Source organism: Glycine max, chromosome 6 (genome assembly GCF_000004515.6).
Source record: "Glycine max cultivar Williams 82 chromosome 6, Glycine_max_v4.0, whole genome shotgun sequence".
In the NCBI taxonomy this organism is placed as follows: Eukaryota; Viridiplantae; Streptophyta; class Magnoliopsida; order Fabales; family Fabaceae; genus Glycine; species Glycine max.
In genome coordinates, this window is record NC_038242.2 from 19,829,685 (window position 1) to 19,836,892 (window position 7,208).

General features: G+C 36.7%; 1 pseudogene; it reads left to right on the top strand.

Annotated features, from left to right (window-relative positions):
- The first annotated feature begins 6,114 nt into the window (after positions 1-6,114).
- LOC100819880 (60S ribosomal protein L21-1-like) lies at positions 6,115-7,006 on the top strand (annotated as a pseudogene).
- The last annotated feature ends 202 nt before the right edge of the window (positions 7,007-7,208 follow it).

Genomic DNA, 7,208 nt, shown 5'->3' on the forward strand with positions numbered 1-7,208 from the left:
GAATTGATTTCAGAGTATAATTGGAATATATTTATATTAGAGTAGCGAGGCTTGAACACCATAAACGTTATAAACAACTATTATCTAAATATATCTTTCCTTTTTTAGTTGTTTGGTTGATCTTTTCTTGTTTTAGTTTTTAACAATTAATTTTAGATCACTCGTTAATAACCTATTATTATAATTTCCTAAAAATTAATTCTTTATAAAAAAAAGTAGATTTAAGGTGATTTAATTTGATTTAGACAAATATCATGTTTAGAAAAAATTATATAAATTATGGATAAAAGATATACAAAACTTACCTTTTACAATTGGACTCCATTAAAAAGAATTCATTTATTTTAATTTATCTTCTTGTTTTTTTACCTAAAATTATTAAAGATCGACATTTAGCATATGTAACGATAAATCATGGTAAATTTCAGCATATTGAATTTAAAATTTTAAAATTATAAAATTTTATAAATAGCTCATTTTCTTAACACTACACATGCATATTTTCCATATAACACAAATAAGTCTGATCTTATGGATTCCTATGCTATAAATACAAATACCTTGTTTTTATTTTTATTTTTATTATAGATGATAACTTCAATGTGTGTACTATTTTTATGGTTCCGTCTTTCTAATTTGTTACGAGGGTATCTACGGCTCTAACCTGAGACATGCCATCTCCATATCAAGAGAGTCGTGGAATACCGACACAGTGGCTCTACCCACGTGGCAACATGCCCTCAACAGATTCTTCCACCTGGAAGCCCCTGGGCTGAAAGACTTGGAGAACTTGAACTTATTGTGGATCTACACTAGATCTGAATCAAAAATAGATCTCAAGATTACTCTCTCCCTCTCTTCCCCTCTCTTGGTCCTCCACCATACGCGACTGAAGCAAAGCCTACTCCGCCATGCCGGAGGCCATTCCACCAACCTTACCGAACATTGGCGCCGTTTGTGCGAAGCAACTACACAAAAACATCAAACACTCCAACGCTGACTCGCTAACTCAAGTCAAATTGAAAATTTGTACGGTAAATTGGTGGAAACACGCAATCACAAGTCTTCAACGGTTAACGAACAACTCCTGAAGCAAAAAGGAAAAGAAGGAGCACTTCCTACCTCTTCCAAAGTCGCACGACACCCGCCACATTGGAACTCAAGCATATGTAACTGGAGAAATTCTCTGGCGACGACCAGATCTAGTGTCGTTGTCGTGAAAACGATGAATAAGGTGGATCCGTCTGTCAAAACCCTAGCTTCAATGATACAACAACAAAGAGTCACTCTGGAAGCACAAAAGATGATCATCAACGAGTTGTAATGGAAGAATCAACAATTAATGAAATAATCAGCTGAATGCACATCATGGCTTGGATCCGGGATCCTTGAACGAAGAAGTCAAGTCAGAATCGATGAACAAGAAAACGAAAGAAGATGGGGTCTTCACTATTGTAGTAATAGAAAACAAGATAATTCCTTTCACCATGCATTTCTCGGAGAGAGTCATGAACGTTGCAGTCCCTAAACATCTGCAACATCTCCCAATGGTGGATCCAAACAATCAAATAAGCGTCGTCTTTTTGTATCGTAGAGCCTCTGCCACGCTGATTTGCAGAGCTTTCCCTCTATCGTTTAAACAAACTACACTCCCTGGCACCTCGATCAATAGACTCGTGGACGCAATTACGAGAAATATTCAGGGCCATGTCACCTTCCTAACACCTTGAACTTTACAACCCTGTAAATTGTTACGTAAGAAATTTAATTAGGATTTAATTAAGATTTATTTAATTAATTATAATAACAAAATATGTGTCTTAAGTAATTTCGTAACTAAAGGAAATAAAGGAAAATAGAGGAAATTAGTGTTTCCTAATAATCGTTGTGAGTGAACTGTCTTTTGTGTGTTGTTTAATTAATGGTCAGTGTTAAGTTATATAATGGACTATGATAAAATAAGTTATGGACTATGATTAGACATCAAAGTGTTAATTTATTTATTTGTGAGCGGAAAGTTTTCTTAAGAATTAAGTTTTTTGTGATTAATTGTCAATAAGTGTTTGTCCGAAGATTCTTTTGCGGGGGATATTTTATTGTAATTTAATTATTTTAAGAAAAAGAATAAATAATTGATCGATGGAATTTGTTTGATGTCTCAAGTGAGTTTTATAAAAAAAAATATTTATTGAATAGATTTAATTATTAAAGTTAGTAAAAAAAAAAAGTATTTTTTTGTGCGACAAAAGTAAATTCGATCAAGTGTAAGGTTACACTATGTAAATTAATTACACAATGTAAACCTCATTTAGCAATCATAACAAGCTGAACAATGGGAGAAGGGGCTGAGCAAAACAAGTTTCCCTAACCCTCTTCAGTCACTTCAACACTCAACCCTCACATCGATCCCACACTCCTAACCAATCAAAATTTACGCAAACCCCTCATACACCACCCACATACTCACTTCATTTTCTCTACTTTTCTTTAGATGAGCCATGCCCAAAGCACAAACCTCTTGTCTTCCCCTATCAATTACTTGAACCACCAAGGAGGAATCACCCAAAAAAACAGTTTCAGCACAAGCTTTTTTGGTGCTTGCAAGGCCTAGAGCTTGCACCCTCACCCTCTCATCATTTTTCGTGTGAAATGAATTATAGTAGTACGGGGATATTTATGGTGAACTCAGCCCCCATGGGTACCTTTTGTAGGAGGAAACCATGGTGATTTGATCCTGCATTGCACTGCATGCACCAAAAGATGTCTCTTTTTTTTTAATGTTTTTTGTAATTGTTTTGAAAAGCTTAAATTTTTCAATTTGCATGCATGTTCGCTCTTCTTTTTTTTTTGTTCATTTTCATGATTTGGAAGAGCTTCTAGTACAAAGGAGATTCTATCCATTTTTTTTAGATTTTATAAAGCAAGATTGAATTTTTTAAAATGGGCAATGAGAAGGGAGAGGCTGGCTGGAAGGTTTAGTCCTTTTGGCCAGTGTTAGGGTTTTTGAGCCAAAAATGAAATCTAGTTTTTGGATTTTCATGAAACTTGTTTTGGTTTACTCTAGACACAATTTTCAACAACTTTTGTGTTGAAGCCCTTGAGATATGAGACCCATCTATGCCATGCAAGATGACTAACTAGTTGTGCAATGAGTGTCTCGCAATGATAGGTTTTTTGTAGCTTTTGGATTATGTGGTTGTCATATGAATGAAAGCTTTATTGTTCATAAGACAAGAGAAGAAATTCAAGAATGTAAATTATAAAAAAAATATGGATTTCATATTCATTTTATAAAGGCACAAGCAAAACAAGGTTGTTGTAGGAAAGTCAGTTTTGGTGTCTCGGAAAAGGGTCAAATAGAAAAATTTATTGGGAGTAACATAGGACAAATTTTTGTGTATCTTTTACCTTTTGAAATATATGATTCTTTTAACTTCACATTGTATAAGTAAAGTCTTTTGGATTTGGGAAGAGGTAGAAATGCACAAATCTTTGAACTATGTTCAAAGTGAAGTTCTTTTTTTTTTTTTTGTAGATTTTTGCTAATGATTTTTGTAGATTTTTGCTAATGAAGTATTTTCGTTGTTGGAAAGATAAGAAAATTTCCTTTGTTTGTATGAAAAGTTTTCAATGATAATTTTTTTGTGAAATTTTATAGAGGCTTGAATCTGCCCTTTTTTTCAAAGCTAAGTTTTTTGAATGCATGTTGATGTATTGAATTGTTAAATTTTCACTGAGTGTTGATGTGTTGCCTTGTTAATTTTTGTCTAAGTCTTGTGTGTTGAATTTGATGTTTTCCATATGAGTTAGGATCTATTTGTTTATGATTGAAAGACTCGGGGAGTGTGAATCCCGAGCAAATATAATTGTGGAATGTGATATTTTGATTAGAGGCCAGAAGGTGTGACCTCGAGCAACTATTGCATGTGATGTGCTATGAACGATAATGATTTGTGTGTTAAGGCCTGTGTGGGGGTGGATATAGGGACTCAAACACCAGTCTTAGTGTCGACTAGGACCCCAATCTAGTGGGTACATGATGTCTCAGAAGATGTGCGCCTTTGTGTGATTGATGTAGGGATTGAAGCACGAGTCCCAGTGATGACTATAACCCTGTTCTAGTGGACATTATGTGTGTCGAACAACATGCAATGCTTTGTGTTAGTTCATAGGAACCTGAGAATGAGTGTCCATGTGACTAAGGTGTTTTCTTTTAGAGAATGATGTGCTTAAGAGATGTGCAAGGGGAAGCAAACTCAAGGCACAATGCAAATATTTTCTTCACGAGAGTCACATGGGGGGTTGTGCTGGATGTTGTGAGAGCTCACTAGACAGAAATCAATTGTCGGTTTCCAACATTAGGTGTGGATGTAATTCCTACTTTGTGATGATGTTATGTCTGAATGATTCTCGAACTTTCTTCACCTTTCAATGTCATTTTATACCTGTGTAGTCGAACCCCATGGTGACAATAAAGTGAACGATCAATGAGGAAGAAGGGTGAGTTTGGTTGTGTAAAAGAGAAAAGAATGGAAGAGACTTGTGAAAAAATATTTGAATTAAAGTAGAGAGAAAGAGGTATGGGACCCACATTGATTTTTGAAAATTTCCTCCCTTTTCTTCTCAATTTGAACTCAAACAAACAGGCACTAAGGGTGGACATGGTTAGGATTTTTACAAATCCAATATGTATCCAAACCAAACCATTTGAAGTGGTTTGGATTAAAATCCAACCCATTTTTTAAAACCAGGTTTATCTAGGTTATTTTAGGCCAGGGACATTAAAGTAATTACATATCTATAACAACAATTGAAGAATTTATTGGAAGGAAGAAAAAACCAAAAGTAATACCATATATAATTTTTATGATGTAAGAGAATGTAACCGCACTACTAGACCATCAACATTCTAACTCAAAGGATGTGATATGAAACCAGTTAATCAAGTTGCTCATCGTTCAAAAAAAATAAACCTTTGGACTCTTGTTTCCTTCACTTTATAAAGTTTAACTAAAAATAAACCTCTGTAAACACTACATAATGACATGACCACACTACAATCAATATATCCTACCCACACACTAAATTCCAAACCCTTCACCTTTCTAAGCTAGCTAGAGTAACATGTTGTGCCAATAAGCAAATAATAACCATCATTACAACAACTATTAAAAAGTCAGTTACAATGACAGTTTAAACGGTCATACATATATGAATACATAATAACAAGACTAAAAGAATTGAAGGTGTAAAAAAATATAGGCTTAGTAAGTAGCTTAGCCCTTTTACTTATCAGAATCCAGCAATTAAATCCTTCATGCACTCAACAAGCTTATCAACACTAACAACAACCCATCAAGAAAAGCATGAAAGGATTGCAATTCACACCAACAAGCCCTTCAAAGCCTTGCATCTGGCACATTATTACAATTCATCACTACTAAAAAAACTATATTTTATGACTCGGTATCTACAATGGTTGTCATATACCCGTCTTAGAAAGCATACCGGTGGCATTTTTGCAAATATTGAGATTTAAAACAAAGGTGGTTTTATTTACCCGTCTTTAAATGAGCTATTCTATGACGGTTATTTATAAAACCGCCTTAGAATGTATTTGTGAAAAGCAACATTAATACTTAAGATCCCTGGCTCACACTTAAGACTTAAGAGTGAGTAGTAGTGAGAGGCTTCTGGAATCCTAATCACTCACTCTTTTTCTTCCCCGCAAACCCTAGAGCGTTCCCTCCCATCGTTCCCCCCAGCCCCCTCGCCCTCCTCGGCTTCGGTGCCAACACCGCTGCCTGCCTCCTCTTCCTCCACCACCCCTCTGCCCTCCTCCAATGTTGGGAGCTCGACCCTAGTAAGGCAAAACCCCTTGGTACTGTTTCCTCATTCACGATGTCTGCCACCAGGTGTTTGCTTTGCTCGGCCGCCTCCCAAGCAGCCAGTGCGACCAATCTGGCTGCCGGAGCTAGACCAAGACTGGCATGATTTCCATTTTGGCTCCCAAAGCAAACCTCAATCTCCAATCGCATTTTTAAGTAACGCCGTTCCTCAATCGCGTTTTTGAAGTGTGATCCTTCTATCCTAACTAAAGTCGAGCAATGAGAGAGAGAAACCCTAGCAAAAATGTCGGCTGGTCACGGTTTGAGATCCCGCACTAGAGATTCCTTCTCTCGTCCCTTCAGGAAGAAGGGTACCATCACCCTCACCACATACCTCAGAACCTACCACGTTGACGATTATGTCAACGTACATCCACAAGGTTAACGGCGTCATCCACAAGGGAATTGCACACAAGTTATACCATGGCTGCACCGGTCGCGTTTGGAATGCCACCAAACATGCTGTTGGGGTCGAAGTCAATAAGCAGGTCTCACACTCTCTTCCTTACCCACTCTCTTCCTTACCCTAACACTCTATTTACTTTTCTGCTTCTCAATCTGTTTTGTTATGTGTTTTTTATTGTGATACTATGGCTTCCAATTCCGATTCTATCTTAATTGTTGATTTTTGCTGTTCATTAGCTTGTACCGTTGATTTTGGTTTCAAGGTTCATGTGCGTTTTGTAGGAAATGATTTATCTTTTCTGCGCATGATTGTTACCCTTCATATATATTTTAAGGCATTTTCTTGATTGGGGTTCTGCCCGTGTGTTAATTTTAGTTTCTAGGGTTTTATGTGTATGCCTCATTGATTTGGGGATTTGGTGTTTATTGAAATTACCTTTTGATGTTTCATTCAGGTCGGCAACAGAATCATAAGGAAGAGGATTCACGTGCGTGTGGAGCATGTTATGCCATCGAGGTGCACTGAGGAGTTCCGCCTTAGGAAAATCAAGAATGATCAGCTCAAGGCTGAGGTCAAGGCCAAGGGTGAGAAGATCAGCACCAAGAGACAGCCTCAGGGTCCCAAACCTGGTTTCATGGTCGAGGGGGCAACGTTGGAGACAGTTACCCCTATTCCCTATGATGTCGTCAATGACCTCAAGGGAGGTTATTAGTTTCCCCTGGTTAAGATAGCAACTTTCTTTCTTTACGCTAATCCTTACCTTAAAAGTGAGTAGATTAAGATAGCATGTCAATAAATTAATTTATCTTCTTCTGGACCCTTCCTATTTACTAACTACATAGTAATTTGTTAAAGACTTAAATGTGTCCATGAGGTCATCCATCACGTATTGTCCTTGCTTAAAATAAGTGAGT